This window comes from Panulirus ornatus, chromosome 25, assembly GCF_036320965.1.
Source record: "Panulirus ornatus isolate Po-2019 chromosome 25, ASM3632096v1, whole genome shotgun sequence".
Lineage (NCBI taxonomy): Eukaryota > Metazoa > Arthropoda > Malacostraca > Decapoda > Palinuridae > Panulirus > Panulirus ornatus.
The window spans coordinates 12,220,725-12,242,548 of NC_092248.1; the positions used below are offsets into that span (position 1 = coordinate 12,220,725).

General features: G+C 43.0%; 1 protein-coding gene across 4 annotated transcripts in view; it reads right to left on the reverse strand.

Moving 5' to 3' along the window:
- The window catches only part of LOC139757272 (uncharacterized), a 565,387-nt gene that overhangs the window by 180,845 nt on the left and 362,718 nt on the right, over positions 1-21,824 (reverse strand). The window contains exon 2 of one of the 4 annotated variants that reach the window (XM_071677619.1): positions 15,953-15,998. The exons of the other annotated variants lie outside the window; for them this stretch is intronic. The gene's annotated coding sequence lies outside the window, so the exon portion shown is untranslated. The remainder of the gene's footprint in view (positions 1-15,952; positions 15,999-21,824) is intronic. 4 annotated transcript variants of the gene reach the window in all.

Genomic DNA, 21,824 nt, shown 5'->3' on the forward strand with positions numbered 1-21,824 from the left:
TACAGCGTACGAAACCGGAGAGTCCTATAGGATTTATATATCCTTTCGTACACCGTCAACACAGTAGACGTTACACTACCACATACAAAAAACAGATTCAACCAGATTTTTTCCCCTCACCGCCAGGAAGTCTGGAGTTCCACGATGTTTGTAGGATACGAAGGACTGGTAGGATGGTGGTCCGTGGCAGGGGAGGGACGTCGGCAGACGGTGTAGGGAAACCTTAGCTCCTACGAGACGGGGCGAGGGATGAGTGTGGCCACGTTGGTTAAACACACCAGGGATCAGATTTACATGGAGAGGGGTGTGGGTGGTGTGTGGGGAGCTTATGACGGGGAGAACACGGACAATGGGGAGATGGGGAGAAGACAGTACACTGAAAGGAGGAGAGATGGATCACAAGTGGGATGATGGGGAGGAAACGGACCATGGATATGAGAGAGAGAGAGAGAGAGAGAGAGAGAGAGAGAGAGAGAGAGAGAGAGAGAGAGAGAGAGAGAGAGAGAGAGAGAGAGAGAGAGAGAGAGAGAGAATTTACTGCCATTACACATCATGATACAGCCTCAGCCCCTCAGGACCAACTACTGACAATTCCTAAACTTGTTGTATATTGAAATACTGCAGCGGACCTGAGGTAATTAGGCCACAGCCTGCCTACAGAACTGTCGCCTGCACAGCACGGACAAATAAACGAACTCATACGACCGGTCGTTCAATGGATAATGGCCAATAAATCCAGGCTTTAACAGCCAGCAACACCCATTGCTAATGGTTGACCAGGGCTCAGATGCCAGCTTGGAATTCCCAGAGGGAAAAATGTTGAAACAGGAAACTTTATAAAACTTGAGGAATAACTCATGGGCTGTGAGGTACAATTTCCGCCTCAATACCTGACTTAGTTCTACAGCTGCCAGGGTCCCTGATACTTCACCAGTGCCATAAGTCCTCCTGTAATGGCCCACCTACTCTACTGTCGCCTCCAAATATGCCATTAATGCCTCCAGATGCCACATTCTTGATGATCTGGTAATAAAAACTGGAACACGTAATGCAGGAACTACTCTAGGATGCTCCTTACCCTTACCTTGCTTTACTTTATCTTCGTAGGGTAAGGTAGGATGTCGTTAGGCAAGAGGTCCAAAAACTGTTTGTTGTACCTGAGATCAACTGAACTCAAAGTTCGAGTGTCGTAAGAGATAATTTGTTCAAAGACAATTTCGTTACTTTCTCAGGAAGCTTGAGATATATTCCCACAACGTCTTAAAGTAACAAAACATCTATAAATAGGCAAAATTATCCAATAGTTTACATGGAGGTGCTCAATAGGATTAATGGTTCTAACAGAAAGCATCTATCAATATCTTACTGCATGAAACAGTCAAAAAGATCACAGTCCCACGAAAAACACTTATCCAAGCAACTCTTTACATAATCATCCAAGAGAACCCACCGCCTTGTACTGGGGGTGTTTACGGCAACTCCTCCTCCTCCTCCTCCTCCTCCTCCTCCTACAAGGGAGGTTCACAGTGTCCAGACAATCGTGAGGATAAGGACAAAGCTCCCATGAGCCGGCCATGAAATTCCCCAAGTCGTTTGAGGATATCCCTGAGGCTTCCTCCCACTGTGTTAAGACCTAGATGGTAGCCACCAACAGGACAACATGTTTCCCTAAAGCTGTTGACGATCTACACCCACCTCAGGCCCACACTGTAAACATGTCTCCCGTTACACCAAAACACGACGATGACTCTGCGGCTCTAAGGACATGAACAGTCATCACACGACATGAAGACACAACCTGCAGGTCTGAGGTCATCGGGAGTCGTCATATGACGGGCAGGCAAGACTTGTTGTTTACTGGAAAGCCCATGGAGGGGGGTTTCTGATCTCTGATCTATCGATTATCGTGTTGAGTGTGAGCAATGGAGCAACACGACAGTTTGGTCCCAGACCCAGCTGTGAAGGAGGAAGACCTTAGAAACCATCGGATGGTATATGTAAGGTAATACCCCCAGACTCAGCTGTGGGGGTAGAGGACCTCTGAAACCATCGGAAAGAATACGTAGCGTAAGGTAAGGTTTCAGACTCAGCTGTAGGAGTAGAAGCCCTCGAAAATCATCGCAAACTATCTGTAATTTCCACACACACCTGCCTCTTTCTGTATCCACTACAAAAACTAGCTTTTTTCTGGGATTACAGCAACAAAGACATCCATTTTTTTGCGACCACACCACCAACGACATCTATTCCATATGACGAAAACAGCAATAAGCTCTCTGATTGGCATCTCTCTGGCCACACTGATAGCGACTACGTCTTTTGCTCTTTTGAAACCACAGTGTCAAAGACCACGAGCCCTCTGCTTTCCTCTGACCACAGAAAGGTGCTCCCTATCCCGTATGCAGAGTCGCAGACGATAAGACTGTCCTCTGCCTTCCTGTGGCCACAGAAAGGTGCTCCCTAACCCTGTGGCAGAGTCGCTGACGATGAGACTATCCTCTGCTTTCCTGTGGCCACAGCGTTGACAGCAACCAGACTCATCGTGGGGAGGTCAGCGCATCGCTCAGTGATTCACAATATTGGAGTCTTCGCTAGGAATTGGTTGACAGTGGCTCGCCTTCAGGATGATTCATATACAGCGAGGCTTCAGTTTATATGTGACGACCTGAGAGAGAGAAAGAGAGAGAGAGAGAGGAGGGAAAGTGAGAGAAAGAGATAGAAGAGAATGCAGTAAATAGATAAAAGAGAAATAGACTAATAAAAAGAGGAGGAAAGTACAATATGGGAAAGAATAAAGTAAATGTGCTAAAGATGGATGAAAAAAACCAACAACAAAGTAAACGATAAGAAAAAACGAGGAGAAATGAGAACGGGAGAAGGTATGAAGACGAAGATGATATGGAAAAACAAAAAAGACATCTTAATCAAAAGACAATGTGTTAGAGGCAGTAACATACTACGCAAGCGAGAGGAACGGAGGGCAAATGAATAACACCGTTGAAAACAATAACCAAAAAGGATTTCGAGATGGAAAGAAGTCAAATAATGAATAAAATGAATAATCGGAAAGTGAAATACGTGATCAGAAAGGGAAAGAAAAGATAAAAAAAACTGAAAAGACCAAAGTGCAGTTCAACATTTCCATAGAAAGAGAAGAAAACATGAGTAGAGTATACCATCCTGAGGTATACATAAAGTAAGGTAAACCATGGTAAAACACATCTAGGGTAAAGTAAACTATCATAAGGTATACACGTGCATAAGACACATGATAATATATTCTTTATGAAAAAATATCCTTTATTCTTCGTCTTTCCGAGGCTGCCTGCAAGATCCTCAAGCCTTGTATTTACCAGGAGCACAAGAGTGGGGAAACTAGTGATTAGAGCCTTACTAACAAGTCCCTCTCAAGCACCACTTGTGTGAGAGGTAGCGAGACCATCACTTTCAGGAGTGTGTATCATTTAAAGTGTAAACTTGGTTTTGATTCTGAGTGTGTGGATGAGCTCCTCTTTTAACATCTTTTCCTCGTGGTGTTTTGAGTGTTAGCTACAGTACCACCCAACCAGACTAAATCTACCACGACTTTGTTTCTAGATGTATTCTAGCTTATCTAGAGCGTCGACCAACTCACATACATTAAGTAAGTGAAGGTTTTGACAACTCCTAAAATCATAACTGTACAAGTAAATGTCAGTCTATCTTTCTGTCTATTCAATCTCTCTCTCTCTCTCTCTCTCTCTCTCTCTCTCTCTCTCTCTCTCTCTCTCTCTCTCTCTCTCTCTCTCTCTCTCTCTCTCTCTCTCTCTCTCGTAAAAGGCGACTAAAAGGGAAGGGAGCGGGGGGCTGGAAATCCTCCCTCCAGTTTTGACTTTCCAAAAGAAAGAACAGAGAATTGGGCCAGGTGAGGATTTTCCCTCTTAGGCTCAGTCCTCTGTCCTTAACGCTACCTTGCTAATACGGGAAATGGCAAATATGTATGAATATATATATATATATATATATATATATATATATATATATATATATATATATATATATATAAAGTAAAAGCAAAATGAAAATTTCCCATATATGGTGAAACTCTTCCAAGAGAACTGCGTCTTAGACAAACATGTAAATACCTTTTCTATGGGGCTACAACTGTTCTTTCTCTGGGGGCTTGATGTGGTTTCTACAGGGCTGTTAAGTAATTTTTCTCCGGGGTTGTGAGGCGGTAACTCCGGGGTATCTTAAGCCCTTCTGGTGTAAACAAATCTAATGACTTTTTTTCTTGTAACGAGTTCGTGAAATATATACAATTTGGATGTTGTTGTTTTTCATTATGCAACGACACGAAATGTTTGATATATTCTGCGTATGGATGCTACCATCTTATCTCAGGCACAGCTATGAATAGCTTTGCTCCCATTAGCTCAGCTACGTGGAAGCTATACATAGTGATGTCTCTAACAGCTCGGCTGCCGGAGAACTACGCAATGGCCTCGTTCGCAGTACGTTGGAGTGGACGACGGTTGTACATTTCTCTTTCCCGGGCGTTCATCTACGTTCAGACTATACATAGCATCATTTCCTGACGTTCACTAAAGCCCAAACCTTGCCATGGGCTCGCCCCAGCCGGTCAAATTGAATGTACAGTACACCGCACATCTCTTCTAATTGGTCAGAACCACAAACAGACTCTCCATGTTCTTTAGCCCAGCCGGTCAGTTGGGTTTCATATTATACAGCACTCACAGGGCGGCCTCTCACTAAGTCGGACCAATTTCCACTGTTGTGTTCCCCTGATATACGATGCTGTGGCGACTATACTAGTGGTTAACTGACCAACTTCTCTCAGGAGATGCTCGGCTTTCCATGCCTTTGTGGATTTCTCTGGCGAACGTTTAGTTCCTTTAAGGGTGTGAAAGTGTTCAGTGCTTTTAGGGTTTTGTTTGAGAATGTTTAAGGAATCCTGAGATCCAATGATGACAGTTCATTGGGGATATTTTCCAGTGACTGTTCAATGATTACGGACTGATGTGGTTAGTCTCTTGAACACAACGGTGCGATCCTTGAGTACGAAAAATCGATCCTTCAGCACGACGGTTTGACCCTCGAACACAACGTTACGACCCTTAGGCTTGGCCTTTAGGGTCAGATGAAAGGCTAAGACATGACACCCAGGTATCTTACCATCTTCCTCAAGTGTGTTGCCGTCCAGGATGACCGTTCAGTATTTGTGGGTCTGTGAGGGTCACTTCACTGAATGTTACGAACTCTGAAGAAGCTTCTATGAGTTAAAATAAAAGTCGCGATTCTGGGGTTGTGGGGTGAGGTTTGGGAGGTCGGCTTTCTGTGGTCCAACCCGAGGGTTCCTGGTTTTTGTGGGGGGCATTAAGGGCTTGCGGGTTCCTACATCAAATGTTCAGGGTTTTCATCTCTCGTAAATCATTTAAAATATTCCTCTTGGAGGTGTTAAATTTTTCTAATTTATGTGACAGATCTTTTATCATTACAGGAATTCTTTTCCTAAATCTCCATTGTTTGTGTGTTTTTGTGGTGGAATGATTTGCATTTGTGGGTTTGCTATAAAAGTTCAGTAGCTGTTGAGTTCTCTGATAAGACCATCAATATTCTTGGGTTTCTTTTCATAACATTTAATGTCTCTAGGTTTCCTTCAAGAACGTTTCGGGATTCATCGGTTTCTTTCTTGAAAACATTATATCAAAAACTGAAATTCCTTAGCTGCATTTACTGTCTGTGTATTTCTTCTGAAGATCTACAACTTATTCACGCTTTTAAAAAGTCCCTTATTCAGTGAACACTGAGCAAGGGTTCAGTCTAAAGGGATATGTCACTGTAAAGTCATCCAGGCAGTGAAATATTTATGCATAATTTCCTGAAATCTGTTGCCTGAAACTAATTAAATCTAGCTGTTATTTACGGCCGGCGTAAACAGTGACGAACCAACTCGTGAAACACACAACTGCCAAATGTTGGAAGTTAATTGGCATATGATATTTCTGCCTTCCCTCGTTTATATACATATATACATACATACCTATATATATATATATATATATATATATATATATATATATATATATATATATATATATATATATATATATATATATATATATATATATATATATATATATATATATATATGATATAGAAGGGAAAGATTCAACCTGTGCACGTCAAGACCTCAACCTGTTTCATGTAATATACATCACTACAGTATATCATCTTATCAAAAAGTTAAGAGAATAAAAATCTAAATATTAAACAACGAGAAACACTTTCATAGAAATGTTAAAGTTATGTGATTCCTTCTGGAATGACGACCTAGCTCTAGTGAGAATACTCCTCGTATCCAAGGCTCATCGACTGTGGTGTTCAATCAGTCCTCTGTCGTGTATATTTCTATACATACGGAGGTATTTATGCAACATCTGTGTCCTTTTGTGTAAGGTGTATGCGTATAGCACACAGCTATATACATACACTGAGCACAACACTGTATTCGTATCGTTTACACAAAGTTATATTTGTAGGTTTCCCTTTGAACAAATTGTTTTCCGCACAAGGCAAGATGGAGGGAGACATCAAATGCATAACAATAAACTAAACCATTAAAGTCTCCCAGACCTTCTAGTTCTAAACTTAAGAACAAAATCTCTACCACCTTCTGGTTCCAGTCACGGTGTTGTCTGTGCCGTGACTATCGCGCTACTGTGTTGCACCAGTGTGTCGCGCCACTGTGTTGCACCACTGTGTTGCACCACGGTGGGATAATCGTGTTCCACCATTCTGGAGTAACAGAAGAAGAGAGACTGTTCATCAGTTTTCACCCCACTGGAGGAAAGTCATCACAAGGGGATCAGAAAGTATTCTACATCAGTCTTCCCAGCCGGTGGTACACGTACCAGTAGTCCGTGGTAAACGGCCACACGATACGTGAAATTAGTCTTAAAAATCCTAATCTTACGTAAAAAGGAATGTGAATCGACTGCATCTTAATGTAAAACATATATTGGACATATATTCTGCACACATTTCTCTATGATGAGTAACACCACAGACGCACGGTTCATTTACGTTCAAAGTGTCTTACCTGGTTTAGTTGAGATATACTTTACTAAATCCTCAAGAAACTTAGTTTCTTGAAGAGCTCCAGAAGTGTCATAGCAGCTACAGGAAGACTCTCTAATGAGCTGCATATAACTACAATATCTTTCAGAAACCCAAAAGCTACATGAAGTTATTTTACTGATCTTTTGCTTCAAGACGAGTCTACAGGAACACGAGTTGACAAAACGATTTCACATACGTTAAAAGGTTACAGAACAACAGAAACTAACGGTACAGGAAGACCCCGAGCAGTGATCAAGACATTACACCACCATGTAACAGTGACTCTGTTGGTGCGAAACTAAGAAACTACAACAAACAGTGACCCAGACAGCTAAGAGGAAAACATGCAGTGACGACGGCACTGCAACACGACTTTAACATTGACTTAGAGACAAGAAGATCCTGGAACAAGGATGGTGTTACGGGAGTCTACATCTTTACAACTTAACTAAAAACTTGAAGTTCCCGCCGCTTTTCTGGCTAAAACCCCCAAACTTTAAACTTTAGTCTGGTTTTTGCTTCTCAACCTCTTGCTGGTTAAAGGATATCCAGGCCATATGGTTGTTGCTTAGGGAAAAGTTGTCCCTCTTATATTTTTCCTTATCCCTTTGACCATGACGTTACGACCCTTGAGCACGACGGTGCGACTCTTGAGCACGACGGTGCGACTCTTGAGTACGACGGTGCGACCTTTCAGCACGGCCTTATGACCCCTCTGGGTAAGAATGGACTCTGAACTAAGGCCAGGTTATCAGGCTCAAAAGCCCTACCGTCGTGCTCAAGGGTGGCACCATCGTCCACAAGGACCGAACTCCATCCCACAAATGACACATTTACCTGACACATCTGCCAGGCAAAATTAACCGATACAGTCATGAGAGAAAGAACATTATACGATGAGGATTTACCGACACTCCATCAACAAATTCGAAAGTTAATTATGAGGAAAAGATGAGACACATTCAAGGATATGTCTTCAGACCACTTGAAACACTCATATAAAGCAAACTTTCTACGCACATTTCTCTCATATGATTTATGGTTACAATCTACTGACTTATAATTAGGAGCAGTCAATAAAAGCGCTCAAATATGCAGAGAGCACTCAGAACTAGCTTCTCCCACTCTGAGTTAGTATAAGCGCCTTTATGACTGAAAAAACATTCACAATTATTTCTCTCCGTATTCAGTCCAGCAAAATTTTCCCCCAAGTTCTCCTTTAACACGAATTCCATCTCTCTTTATGTGAGGCATAATGGGAAAAAAGTCACATCCCCGCGAACTATAACTAAACCCCCAACCGGGCGGAAGTCGACGCAATCCCATGTTCTTTCATCGCTGACAAAAGGACAATCGTCTTGCTCCAATGCACACAGGATCCAGGCGTGTCTTGTTCTAGTCACCTTCACCCAGCAGGATCTTCCTCCTTGACCGTAGGATCTCCACTCATCAAGATGATCTTCCTCTTCGATCCCAACCATCTTCGCCCATCAAGATCTTACTCCTCACCCCTAACCGGCAAACGCGATCTTCCTCCCGGTATTCCTCTCCAGATTTCCTCCTGCCCCATAATGCTTCTCTTCAGCTCCGCCATCCCAACACTTGCTGCCCAGCTCCACACTGTTGACTTCGAAAGTCGTCTTCCTCCACACTACTGACTCCCTCCTGCACTTCCCATGATTACTCCGTACACATTTAGCTTATATATATATATATACCACATACAGTTAGATAGATAGATATTGAATCTTTTGAAACGCAAAATATATCGTTTTCCTTTTCTTAATGATCCTCTTGTGTCTCACAAAAAAAAAAGACGCACCAATATTTCCAAACTTTTCCTGTTCTTAATTTGTTATACAAAGCTCTGCTAATGGTTTGTTCTTCCAGCCTTTTTGTCTCTTCTTTTAGTAATCATTTTCTCATGTCTACCTTCATCAACGGTCACTCTTTCATTTGCATATTTTCTTTAGTGTAGTTGGAAAAATATTTTCTTTCCTTTCTACACCATTCCCTTCTTCCCGTTTTCTCTCGAAACCCAATATCAATTTTTTTGAAAGACTTCATAGTTTTTCCTCTTGAAAATCCTGTTCACAACTATTCTTTCAATGTATCTATCCCTCTACAGAATTTCTCTATTCTTCCACTTTCGGGGGTACTTTACCCTCTCCAAAACCCCCCTGAACTCGACTTCTTTTACTCCCTCCAAAAAAAACTTCTCCAACCTTGCACTTCCTGCAGTATTTTTTTTTTCTTCCTTTCTCAGAAAAAAGAAAGAAAATCCAAGTCTTTGAAGTCTCTCCTACTGGGGTCTGGTTCCTGTCGGGTACTGGGGTCTGGTTCCTGTCGGGTACTGGGGTCTGGTTCCTGTCGGGTACTAGGGTCTGGTTCCTGTCGGGTACTGGGGTCTGGTTCCTGTCGGGTACTGGGGTCTGGTTCCTGTCGGGTACTGGGGTCTGGTTCCTGTCGGGTACTGGGGTCTGGTTCCTGTCGGGTACTGGGGTCTGGTTCCTGTCGGATACTGGGGTCTGGTTCCTGTCGGGTACTGGGGTCTGGTTCCTGTCGGGTACTGGGGTCTGGTTCCTGTCGGGTACTGGGGTCTGGTTCTTGTTGGTGGTATTAGGTTTTGGTCTCCGTTGAAGGTAACGGGATTCGGTTCCCGACAGGTGCTCAGGTCTGGTCCCTGTCGGGTATGGGTGTCTGATGTTCACAAGGGGGGTACTTAAGTCTAGTTTCCGTCGGGGGTATTGGGATCTGGTCCCCGTCGACAAGAACTCCTCCCTCGGGGTTTCCAATCGAGACAAACATGTTTTGGGAGGGTTAAGTCCGAAGAAAGGGAGGGAATACCCGGTGAAATGTGAGGGGGGGGGGGGTAGGAAAATGAAAAGGGCAAAGGAAGAATAGAAGGTAGAGGAGGCGAGGGATAAACGAAAGGGAGAAAAAAGGAGAGGGAGAAATGTTATAAAAGAAAACGAAGCGATTGATAAAAGTGAGACACGGTATGATAAAGAAGGGGGATAAGGGGTAAACAATGAGGGATAAAGGGCGGATAAAAAGGATTTCAGAGGGGGAGAGAAATGGGTAAATTACGAAGGGCAGGAGGAATGAGAGAGAGAGAGAGAGAGAGAGAGAGAGAGAGAGAGAGAGAGAGAGAGAGAGAGAGAGAGAGAGAGAGAGAGAGAGAGAGAGAGAGAGAAACGTCCTCACACGCAATATGATTGTCATTCTCACTACTTGCTTGTTATGTACTTCTTACAAGACGTCTTCGCCGACACAACCTCACACCTTCGCATCACAACGTCACACATGTGCTGACACAACCTCACGCCTTCACCAGCACAACTCTCTCTTTTGCCCAATTCCTGCAACCCCATCTTGCCTCATGGACCCAACACTCGCTTGTCATATCCTTCAACCTCATCACAACCCTAGCATCACAACCTCACCCCCCCACATCCACCTCGTCATCCAACCCCAGTACACCACCACTCCCCATTACACATTCCAGCAAACCCATTCATTGTAGCCTCTCCCTCATATCTTTTCGTTTTATTATTCAGGATCCATTGTCATGTTTCTCTCGAACCAAAAAACCCATTAACTTTACTGACCATGACGCATGCACGAGTCCGCCTGGGGTTCAGCCTGCAGTTCACCCAGCTGTTTATCCTCCCCTCAGGGACCTTCATAAACTGGGTATCTGGCTTGAATAAGCGTATATATATATATATATATATATATATATATATATATATATATATATATATATATATATATATATATATATATATATATTCTTTGTATGCCAGTGACAACACAGGTGTATTTCTAAGGGTATTGGATTCGCTGAGGTTCTTTCAGTATCAAGAGAGGTTGTGAGGAGCAGTACACAGGTGGGGGAGGTTGTGCGAGGTTGTAGCTGCCATTAAGTGAGTCAAGGGGACACTGGAAGTGTAGATTTCGGGTGTGGTGGACGGCTGAAGGGGGGAAAAGGCCATTTAAAGCCGAAAAAAAAGTAATTGGTGATACTTTTGGGATTTTTTCGTGCGGACTCTGACTAACTTTTGCCTGAGGGAAGTAGATGATGAGGATAAATGGTGCAGGGAAAGTTTTCTATATGGGGGAAATTTCTTAGATTAAGGGAAAAATTGCAGAAGTTAGATGGTGTGAAGAGGGAAGTGTGGAATGACTGCTGGGAGAGGAAACACTCGCGTCTTACTGTTAAAGGACAGTCGTTTTCCTGAACAATCTATGCACGCACAGATATATATATATATATATATATATATATATATATATATATATATATATATATATATATATATATATATATATATATATGTAATTCACTGACATCAGTAAAAACTTCTTTAAAAACCTTTCATGAATAATCTAACTATACTTTTTACCTCCAGAATTTCTCCAGACACGTCTAGCTAAGCCCACCAACAACCCCCTCCCCACGCTGCATCTTCTACAACCTCCAGCTACCAACCTAATCGAAACCCACAACCTCTCTCAATCTTAGCAACTATCTTCACAACTTCACAACCTCTTATGTCCCCGGCAACCAGCCCCACAACCTCCCCCCCCCAACAGGAACATCACAAAAAGCTGACGTATGTAACAAATTGCAACTTGGTCAACTAATTTCTTCTACGACTTGAATTAATCGCGAAGAGAGACTGGGATAGTGTCGGCCATCTTACCTCTCCTGAAGCCTGAAATGATGATGGTGATGGTGATGGTGATGATGATGGTGATGATGGTGATGGTGATGGTGATGGTGATGGTGATGATGGTGATGGTGATGGTGATGATGGTGATGATGATGGTGATGGTGATGGTGATGGTAATGGTAATACTGGTTGTGGTGATGATGATGGTAGTTGTGGTGATGATGGAGTATGATGATGGTAATGGTAATACTGGTTGTGATGATGGAGATAAAGACGGTAATGATTTTCTAATTAATAATCCAGCAAAGCTACATCCTGGAATGTCTTCCCCAACCCATCTCACCCAATTCCCTCCCTAAGAACTCCCTATTTTCCCAGCCCGCAGTATTCACAACATTTCGCTCACATTCCCAAAATCTTCGGTTGTAGAGTCACTGATCCTGAGCGATGGTTTTACACTTTAACGAAATTATAAAACACGAACGAAAATTGGGAAATATCAGGGACCAATCTGGCAACGCATTGGTCGGGAGCCACATGTCTGTGTTTGGTTGTTTATATCGTGTGTGTGTGTGTGTGTGTGCTATTAGTTTGTCTGTATGTGTGTTTCTGTGTCCCTGTATTCGTCTTTGTCTTTCAGTGTTTCATTCTATTTCTGTGTCTATCTGTCTATTGGTCAGCAGTGTGGAGACTCAAGTGCTCTAAGACACACGGGTTCAAACCTTGGAGGATTTAACCTTCCTGAAAAGAAACGAGATCAACATTCCTAACAATGTACCAAAATGAATCCCTCCAAAAAAAACAAAAAAGGAAACTTGATAATGAGAGAGAGAGAGAGAGAGAGAGAGGAGAGAGAGAGAGAGAGAGAGAGAGAGAGAGAGAGAGAGAGAGAGAGAGAGAGAGAGAGAGAGAGAGAGAGAGAGACTATGAAAAGGAAAGAAAAACCACCGAGGACAATATCTAGGCAGTGGAGGTTGTCTTTCGTCTGCCCATGATGGCTAGGCTAACTTGATCAGCTCGGGCCTTGAGACAGGTTCAGTGACATTACCTTTGATAAACACGTCCAGGGACCGACCCCAAGCGGCTGCCACTACCTGACCCTTCGGACAATAACACCTCACTACATGGGGTTCTTTAAGGTTGATATTTGGTTCCTTCCCATTTCTATTCCTTACCATCGACTTTCAATTTATCATTTTCCTTCTGGTTCTACTTGTTGCCGTGGACAAACTATGTGAATACTGAAAAACACGATCTTTGTATCTAATGAATCGCCGTGATGCAGTGGTTAGCACTGTGGCTCACGAACTGTATGAACCCAAGCTCGAATCCCGGACAGAGCAACCGACCGTAAATCATGTCATTAAAAGCAGCAGGAATGATTCGTGGAAACAGCGAGGCCTTTCGTTATTACAATAAAACTCTTCTTCCATGAACAAGCTGGAAAAGCAGCTTAGTTGCTTAACATAGAACATGTCATGTTTTTCGCTGAGTAAATTTGTTTGAAAAACTCATCTTTTATACCTTTTATTTACTTTTTTTTTTGGGGGGGGGGCGGGGATCAGCACCTTCTTCAAAAACAACAATAAATAATGGTGAAAACTGAGAGAGAGAGAGAGAGAGAGAGAGAGAGAGAGAGAGAGAGAGAGAGAGAGAGAGAGAGAGAGAGAGAGAGAGAGAGAGAGAGAGAGAGAGAGAGATGGACCGCCAGGAACCCTCTTGGACTGTCGCACATCATGCTGGACCAACCTAACCTTACTGGACCATGAGGAACCCTGGTGGACCGTCGCACACCATGCTGGACCAACCTAACCTTACTGGACCATGAGGAACCCAGCTGGACCGTCGCACACCATGCTGGACCAACCTAACCTTACTGGACCATGAGGAACCCTGCTGGACCGTCAGGAACTCAACAATACCGCATTTCCTCGGTCCCCTCAGGAATCTTCCTTCTGTACCCTGGACCAGAAAAGGATGGGGAATGTCAGCCTCACTGGGGACCTGTGGACGGTCTCCACCCTCAGGGGGACAGCCTCTGAAAACCTTACCGAAAACTGAGTCACAAAGAACTCCCAAAACTTGTCCACTTGTACCTGGTAGACGAGGCGGAGGATGTACGGCCCACTGGTAGCCTTTCCAGACCTTCCAACTGCAACTGGCAAACATGAACAGCATGATGATCCAACCATCAGTTCCCATTATACAAACTCCTGCACTTTCATTTTTTTCTTCGTACTTTTTTTCCTTAATTTCTTCCCAAACTCTTCGTTTCTCGCACTTCTCCCCTCTTTATCTCTCTGTCTTTCATCCCTTTCCATGCATGAGGTCTGGCTTCCATGAGGGCCATTGCCCGTAACCAACAGTTAAAAAAGAAAAAAGAATGTTTCTCCGGACGATACGACAAATAATATGGCAATGCAGGCTAACGACATCAACAGTTTGATGTGCAAAAAGGGACCATTCTGGCTGCGGATATCAACAGTTTGATGTTCAAAAGACTGGTGGACTGAAAGCTGTATAATGACAGTCCCTGACCAGTGTGTACTCTGAATATATCATACATACACTGTGATTAGCCTCTTTATACGAAGCGCTGGTAAGGGGCATAATACATTTACGGTAAAAAAAAAAACACAAATAAAAGAAAAACTCTTGAAAATGCCGAAAATTCTTTACAGATCGCGAACGAAATACATTTAGGGTAAAAAATGAAAAACTCTTCAAAATGCTGGAAATTCTTTACTGATCGGGACGTCGGGTTTTGAAATATTGTAATTCAGCCGCTGCAGCAGAGCAAGGTGCATACTCAACTTCTACATACGCCGTCCCTGAGGCCAGATAGGTAATCAACTACCCAGAGCCCGTGTGTCCAGCCATTCAACCGAGACCAACATTAAATACATAATTCATACAGGATATACACACAGGGGGAGGCTGAACGCAGCTGTGTATGTTACATAACCTGGGTATGGTAGATTGTGTATTAGCTAACACCCGCTCTGTGTAGGGTTTACTGTACGAGATAAATGAAACAAACAATGAAGTATACGTCATGTGAATCACGCAAAGATGAATTAACCGATGGTTTAGATAGTCCCAGAGGCTTTCGTAAAGTGAAAGATGGAAATCAAGAACACAAGGTCATATATAGCATATGTATTACCCAGACACTCATACATATAATTGTTTTCTACGTAAGAGATGAATTCATCTGGCATAGAATCTATTCATTCTTTCTTTAAGTATTACAGAAATTTCAATCTGCGTGTATAATGGCAAAAACTAGGCAAAAAATAATATTGAATATCATTTTCTATTAGTCAAATCATAAAACAAGGTTCTTGAACAAAATTCAGTATTATAGCTGCAACAAAGCTTAGCTTGTAAAACAGCTTCGCGTTATACCTGTAACAGAGCGCAGGACGGCACCTAAGGCAAAGCTTTCGCCAGTAACAACGCTTATCACATCAGCACCATAATCTAACTAAGCTTAGCATAACATCTATAATAACACATTTATGTCCAGCTTACAGCTTAGTTAAACCACAAACGTTTGTATTCACGCGAATTTTCCTCACAATTAATGTTTACCAATGCATCAAATATGGCACAAAATTGATTGCAATTACCAACAGATAATTGGCAGGAAAAATAAAATGGAAGCCGGAGATAACAGCTTGTACTTTTCCTGTTTCAACCCAGCTGCGACTAGTATGTTACCCTTAAAAGTCAGGTCAAGGGCCAGGTCACTATCCCAAAGGTTCATACCGCCTTGTTCAAAGGGTCGTTACGTCATACTAAAATGTCGTATCGCTAAAGGCTCGTAGAGCCGTGCACAAGGGACGTACCGTTATATTGAAGAGTCGTATCGTCGTGTTCAAGGGTCGTACCGTCGTGTAAAGGGTCGTACCGTCTTTTTCAAGGGTTGTAAAGTCGTGTACGAGGATCGCAGCGTCGTGTACAGGGTCGTATCGTCATATTCAAGGCTCGCACTGACTGACGTGTTCAAAGATTAGAAACCCAAAAGGAAATCTCAGACACTCTGGCAGACGTGAACACACACTCATGGGGTTGAACAAACAGCTGACGGGGTAGGAATCGAACCTGCGACCACAGAGAATCAACAACACGACCTCGCTCTCTCTTACCTCTATAAACACATGTGGAAGGCATCTGCTGCTGGTAAATCCGTACCTTGAAATAAGAGAAAGAAAACATTAAAATCAACAAGAAAATCAATAACCTAAAAAAAAAAATCTATTGGATGCAAACAAATAAGGAGAATTAACAAGAAGAAATAATTTATGGAGAGAAAATACAGAAAGAAAAAACAAGATGAAGGAAAAAAACATTTAAAAAGCAAGAAAATTGTTAATCGAAAGAAAGGCATTAATCTAAAGCAGCCCTCATTAATCTAAAGAGGCTCCTTAAGGTTCCTAAAATGAGAGAAGGGACAGAAAAGTGATACATAGATGGAAAGATGAAAATGAAACAGGAGAAAGTGAAACTTGAGAGAAGAAACAGAAGGAAGGGAAACTCTGCTAGATTAGAGATACGTCTAATATCTATTCTTCCTGAATAAAGTCCAGAAGATATAAAATGTGACGAAGATCTTCACGAATATATATTTTGGCTGGGTTCTACCGCTTACAGCAAACACGACAACGCACTCAGGCTTTCTCTCTCTCTCTTCTCTTCTCTTCTCTTCTCTCTCTCTCAGAGAGTCTCTCTCTCTCTCTCTCTCTCTCTCTCTCTCTCTCTCTCTCTCTCTCTCTCTCTCTCTCTCTCTCTCTCAATACCATTTGTTGTTTATTCGACTCTCACCTCTCGTCATTATCATTAATGTTTCAGTGCCTCACCTAATCCTTCTCTTTTAATCCTCTCCAGGTTTCTGATGAGAGAGAGAGAGAGAGAGAGAGAGAGAGAGAGAGAGAGAGAGAGAGAGAGAGAGAGAGAGAGAGAGAGAGAGAGAGAGAGAGAGAGAGAGAGAGAGAGAGAGTAGGTCAGGTCGACTCTCGACACACACCTTTATTGACAAAACAAACTCAGATTCAAATTATCTTTGATCGAGAACTGCGAGAGGGACGACTGTTCTCACTGCTGCTGGCAGATCGAGACTTATGGAGATGATGGTAGCACTGTCAACAGTGAAAGGCATAATGACTGCAGTGAAGATGACACTGACAATAGTGGTAGTCGTAGTGGCAGCAGTGAACTGGTAGTGGGAGCAAAGAAGGCCACAGTAACAGCAGTGATGATAATGACAGCAGTGAAGGTCGTAGTATGACAGCAGTGAAGGTCATACTAAGAGAGAGAGAGAGAGAGAGAGAGAGAGAGAGAGAGAGAGAGAGAGAGAGAGAGAGAGAGAGAGAGAGAGAGAGAGAGAGAGAGAGAGAGGAAGCATGTAACATATTAGTCACTCGTGGGACCCACAACCCCGTTTCACTTTTTATTAAACTTTCTCATTCGTAGAGTTTCCCTGTCTGTATAAATTACCATAATTTGCCACACACTATCTCTCATACAATACCCTGAGAATACTTGTATACATTTTCTCTGTTACGGTCTCTCTCTCTCTCTCTCTCTCTCTCTCTCTCTCTCTCTCTCTCTCTCTCTCTCTCTCTCTCTCTCTCTCTCTCTCTCTCTCTCTCTTTGCGGCTTAAAGTGGCGCTCCTGAGGATCCTATTGCTTGCCCCTCATGTTCTATGGCTGTGTCCTCGACAGTCTGTTGGCAGAGAGTTCCTCACTCGCACACACGACGTTCCTGTATATCTTAAACTAACAACTATCAACTTCTGAATGACTTGGTTTAGCTTTTGTAAACCCAATTTTTTTTCATGCTGTCACAGCTAACTCCATACCTCTCGCCTTCAGCTAACTCCACCCCTCTCTTCTTCAGCTAACTCCTCTTCCCTCTCTCTGTCACCTCAACCCTCCCTTCTCCTTCTAAGTTAAGCTAAGTCTACTAAGTTATGCCAGCATTAACATGACAAAGCTCCCTAAGTCCCGACACAAGAAGGAGTAAGGACACTGGAGAAGATTGATTTTACTTATAAAATAAACAGTTAAGTATATAATCACGTAAATCAATCATAGTTAAAACGTAATTTTGTAACAAACTAAAGATATAATATTCATTTTCTACGTCTAACTTCAGATCATGAGGAAATCATGTTCCAAACTGTTCGTTGTACGGCATCCGGGAAGTATTCACTCAAGATAAAAAGTTGTATAAGTCATAATTATGTCTTCTGTGCGCAGCTATTTTACATCTACAGGAGCCTTACTGCACAAATACTGCTCACGTATGTGTGGCGTGGGGTTCCTCCTACACTTTAAACAAAGCGGAATCAAATTCTTCCGTCTCTCTCCAGCCATCCCTCTCACAGCCATGGTGCTGCTGGTCTCTCCCTGTTCTGCGGGAATAATTTTGGCCACGGATCCTGGTGGCTGTCTGCATGTGTCCCTGCCAGCAAGGCAAGGGATGACGTCTGGCTGCTGCTTCCCATAATTTCTGTGTGGAGACTAACCACACGAAGATTGACATTTATGATACATCCTTCTTCCCCCGAGCAGCGAAACTGGGAATCTCTTCCCCTGCTCTTATATAACCTTTCTAACTTTAAAAGTCAGATCTACAAACATATTAGGAGCTCTGATTATCTTATTCTGTCTTCCGTTTTTCCTCAACACACACACACACACACACACACACACACACACACACGCACACACACACAAACACACACACATATTATTGAATATAGTATTCTATGAAATTATAAGACATGCAGCATAACATACATCTAACATTAACATACGAAAGACAAAACTGACACAGACTCAACACTGTACTTTATCAACTTCGTGTGCCTGAAGGAGGTTAGCTCCGGAGTCTCCCTCCTTCTGCAGCTGAAGAACGTTGAAGCTACGCTGTATCCCAGGCGACAGTGGGAAAGTTTAATTAAATTTTTGTCTTTTTCCCACTCTTCACTGCTGTATAAATCTCTTTTATATTTCTGTTAAGAGTAAATATATTGGGCTTTTCCTCTGTCGTATATAAATTCTCTCAATACAAAGGTTAAAGTTTTCATGCACATAGTCCTAAAATATATTCAGAGTGAAACAGCTGCGCTCACTCTTCAAAACTACATGTTTTCTACATCAAAATTAGTGTGATGTCAAGGACAGCAGTCAAAATACGATTCTAAGCTGCTTGTAATGATTACTTTTAATGAATTCAGCAAGTCTGCCATTACATAACTAAGGTCTCGTCTCTTGCCCAGATGAGGTGATCTTATACGTAAGTAAATGATGAAGATTATGACGACACTGATAATGATGGTGATAGTGAAGAAAAAGAGGATGATGAAGACAAAAGAAAATGAGAGAAATCACATCAATGATTATACTTTTAACAAACCAGAACATGTTATGAATACAACACCATAAACTATATATAATGAGAGTACATTACGAAAAATAAATCGTAAGATCCCCCAGTACACATATCAAAACACAAAAACTAAATTCTTATGTTATATGGACTTAAGGGTCACAGTCTGGTCACAAAGTTTGGGGTATAAACTTACGGGGTCACAGAAGGGAATCAGGGATACTGGGGTTATAGAGTCTGGGTAACAAAACATGGGGTCACAGAACCTGACCTGGGGTAATGAAGATGGGTCACAGGTGGTCTAACCACCACATACGCAGGAAAGAATCTATTCCTGACAAAAATATAGAATCAGAAAGTTACTTTCTTTAAGAATACACTAGACAAGGTCTTGTCAGGGGACCACACTCAAGTAACAAGTACAGACCAATACAATCGTGAACAAGGCCCGACGATCAGTAGGGAAAAAGGAGTGCTTAAGGAAAGCACACGTCAGCATGTTCGGAGTTTATGAAGAGGAACACAAGTCAGGTGGGAGACTGGCTACACTTATATGGCACAACTGGGTGTTGATGGAGCGAGAGGAAATGTATTCCTCGTACTCTTTATGATCGTTTAGTGTTGCGGGCTTTCCCCTTGGGCCTTATAAGTGCAAATAGCAAGATAAAGTGAGTATCTCGGGTATTAAGAAGATGGTTCTGTGGTATCTATGAGACTTTCAGCAAGATGGACTACAAGTCTTTGGCTGAGACAAGGCTAATAGGACTGGATTAAGGCCCATTAGACTCTCGTAGCACGTCGCAACAACATTCAATTAGCAATACAAAAAGTGAAAAGGAAGTTAGTCTGGCCAAGTTGAGAGGAGGTTTTTGGGAGGCAGCAGGTCTGGCCCGCGAGAGGCAACACTGGTAAACAGATGTAATGGACGGGAGATGAGAGAGAGAGAGAGAGAGAGAGAGAGAGAGAGAGAGAGAGAGAGAGAGAGAGAGAGAGAGAGAGAGAGAGAGAGAGAGAGAGAGAGAGAGAGAGAGAGAGAGAGAGAGAGAGAGATGAATACGTATGTACATACATATATCATGTTCTTTTTGCTATACCGAAAGGACTTTGCTGTGAAGGGCATAGTGGAGGGGAATCAGTGAACATTTTGCTGTACTGAGAACAACAAAGGCGGAATGTAAACACATTTATCCCCCACGACTCTGTGAGTATTCGTATAATGGGACGGGGTAGGAGACAGCCATCAACCCCTTGAGCACAATGGTACGACCCCTTGAGTAAGATGGTTCGACCCTCGAGCAGGACGGTACGATCCTCGAGCACGACGGTACGACCCTCGAGCACGACGGTACAACCCATAAGCACGACGATATGACCCATGCTTACGTTGACCTGATCTTTGACCTAACCGCTCAGGACCAGGACAAAGGTACTGCGGTACAAATATCACGATGGGCCAGCCTAATCCACTATAGACAAGGCTGGACCACTATTGCGCAATCGGGACCACAGTGGAGCAGGCTGGACCACCACTACTGGCTAGCCGGTACCGTAGTAGACCTGGCTTAACCACTATGGTCTACTCGGGACCACAACGGACCAGGACTGGGTCATGTAGGCGAGTCGGGATCACAATAGACCAGGTTGGACCACTATGGGCCAGCCGGAGCCATATTGGACCAAGCTGGACCAGCAGAACCGGTGGTCAGTCATTCCCAGGTCCGGCAAGTTTGGTTTAGGTCGGCAGGATGGAGGTTAAATATTTGTCCTGAGCCAGACGGCCGCTGAGAATTTAATTGATGAAGAGAATTTTGTGGAAGTCATGTCGGGATGATGAATGGAAGTGTGTGGCTGAATTGATGATAGAAGGAACAAAGTGGATGAGGTGATGATAGGAAGAACAACGTGGATGAGTTGATGGTAGGAGGAACAGGGTATCTACGTTGATGGCGATGGAAGAAATTGGTGGAAGAGTTGACAGTAGAGAAGAAAGAGTGGACTGACGAGTTGAGATGATCTGAATGACTGATTAATGGTGGTGAACGAACTGACATGTGTACAGTGGGGTGAGGTGACACAGAACTGACATGTGTACAGTGGGGTGAGGTGACACAGAACTGACATGTGTACAGTGGGGTGAGGTGACACAGAAAAACGCTTATCTCGAAGAACAGAATTTTGTCCAAAGTCATTATGATATACCGCAACACACACACACACCCTACTGTACAACGCACCCAACCTTATATAGTCACACACTCACACAGACCCACACTTGCCATCAGCATGAAGACGTTCTCCTCCAACACACACACTCCACCAAACATTCTACGGCACTCCAGACACACTCCACCACAGGCTTCCTCTCACCAACACTAAGGAACGTGCTCCTCCCATCATCCAGACATCGGCCCGGCCCACCTTCTTCGTTTCTCATTCATACCTGTCGAAGACATTTTAAAAATCTTTGATACACACGACTGGATATTTCTAACGCCCATAAAGAAGAGATTTTGCATATGAATTCCATCCACTACGTCCCTATCCCGCCCCCTGACAATGATGAAACCATGAGAGGGATATTTGGACCCAGAGAACACTTCTTCATGTTTCCATTTACTGCTTCT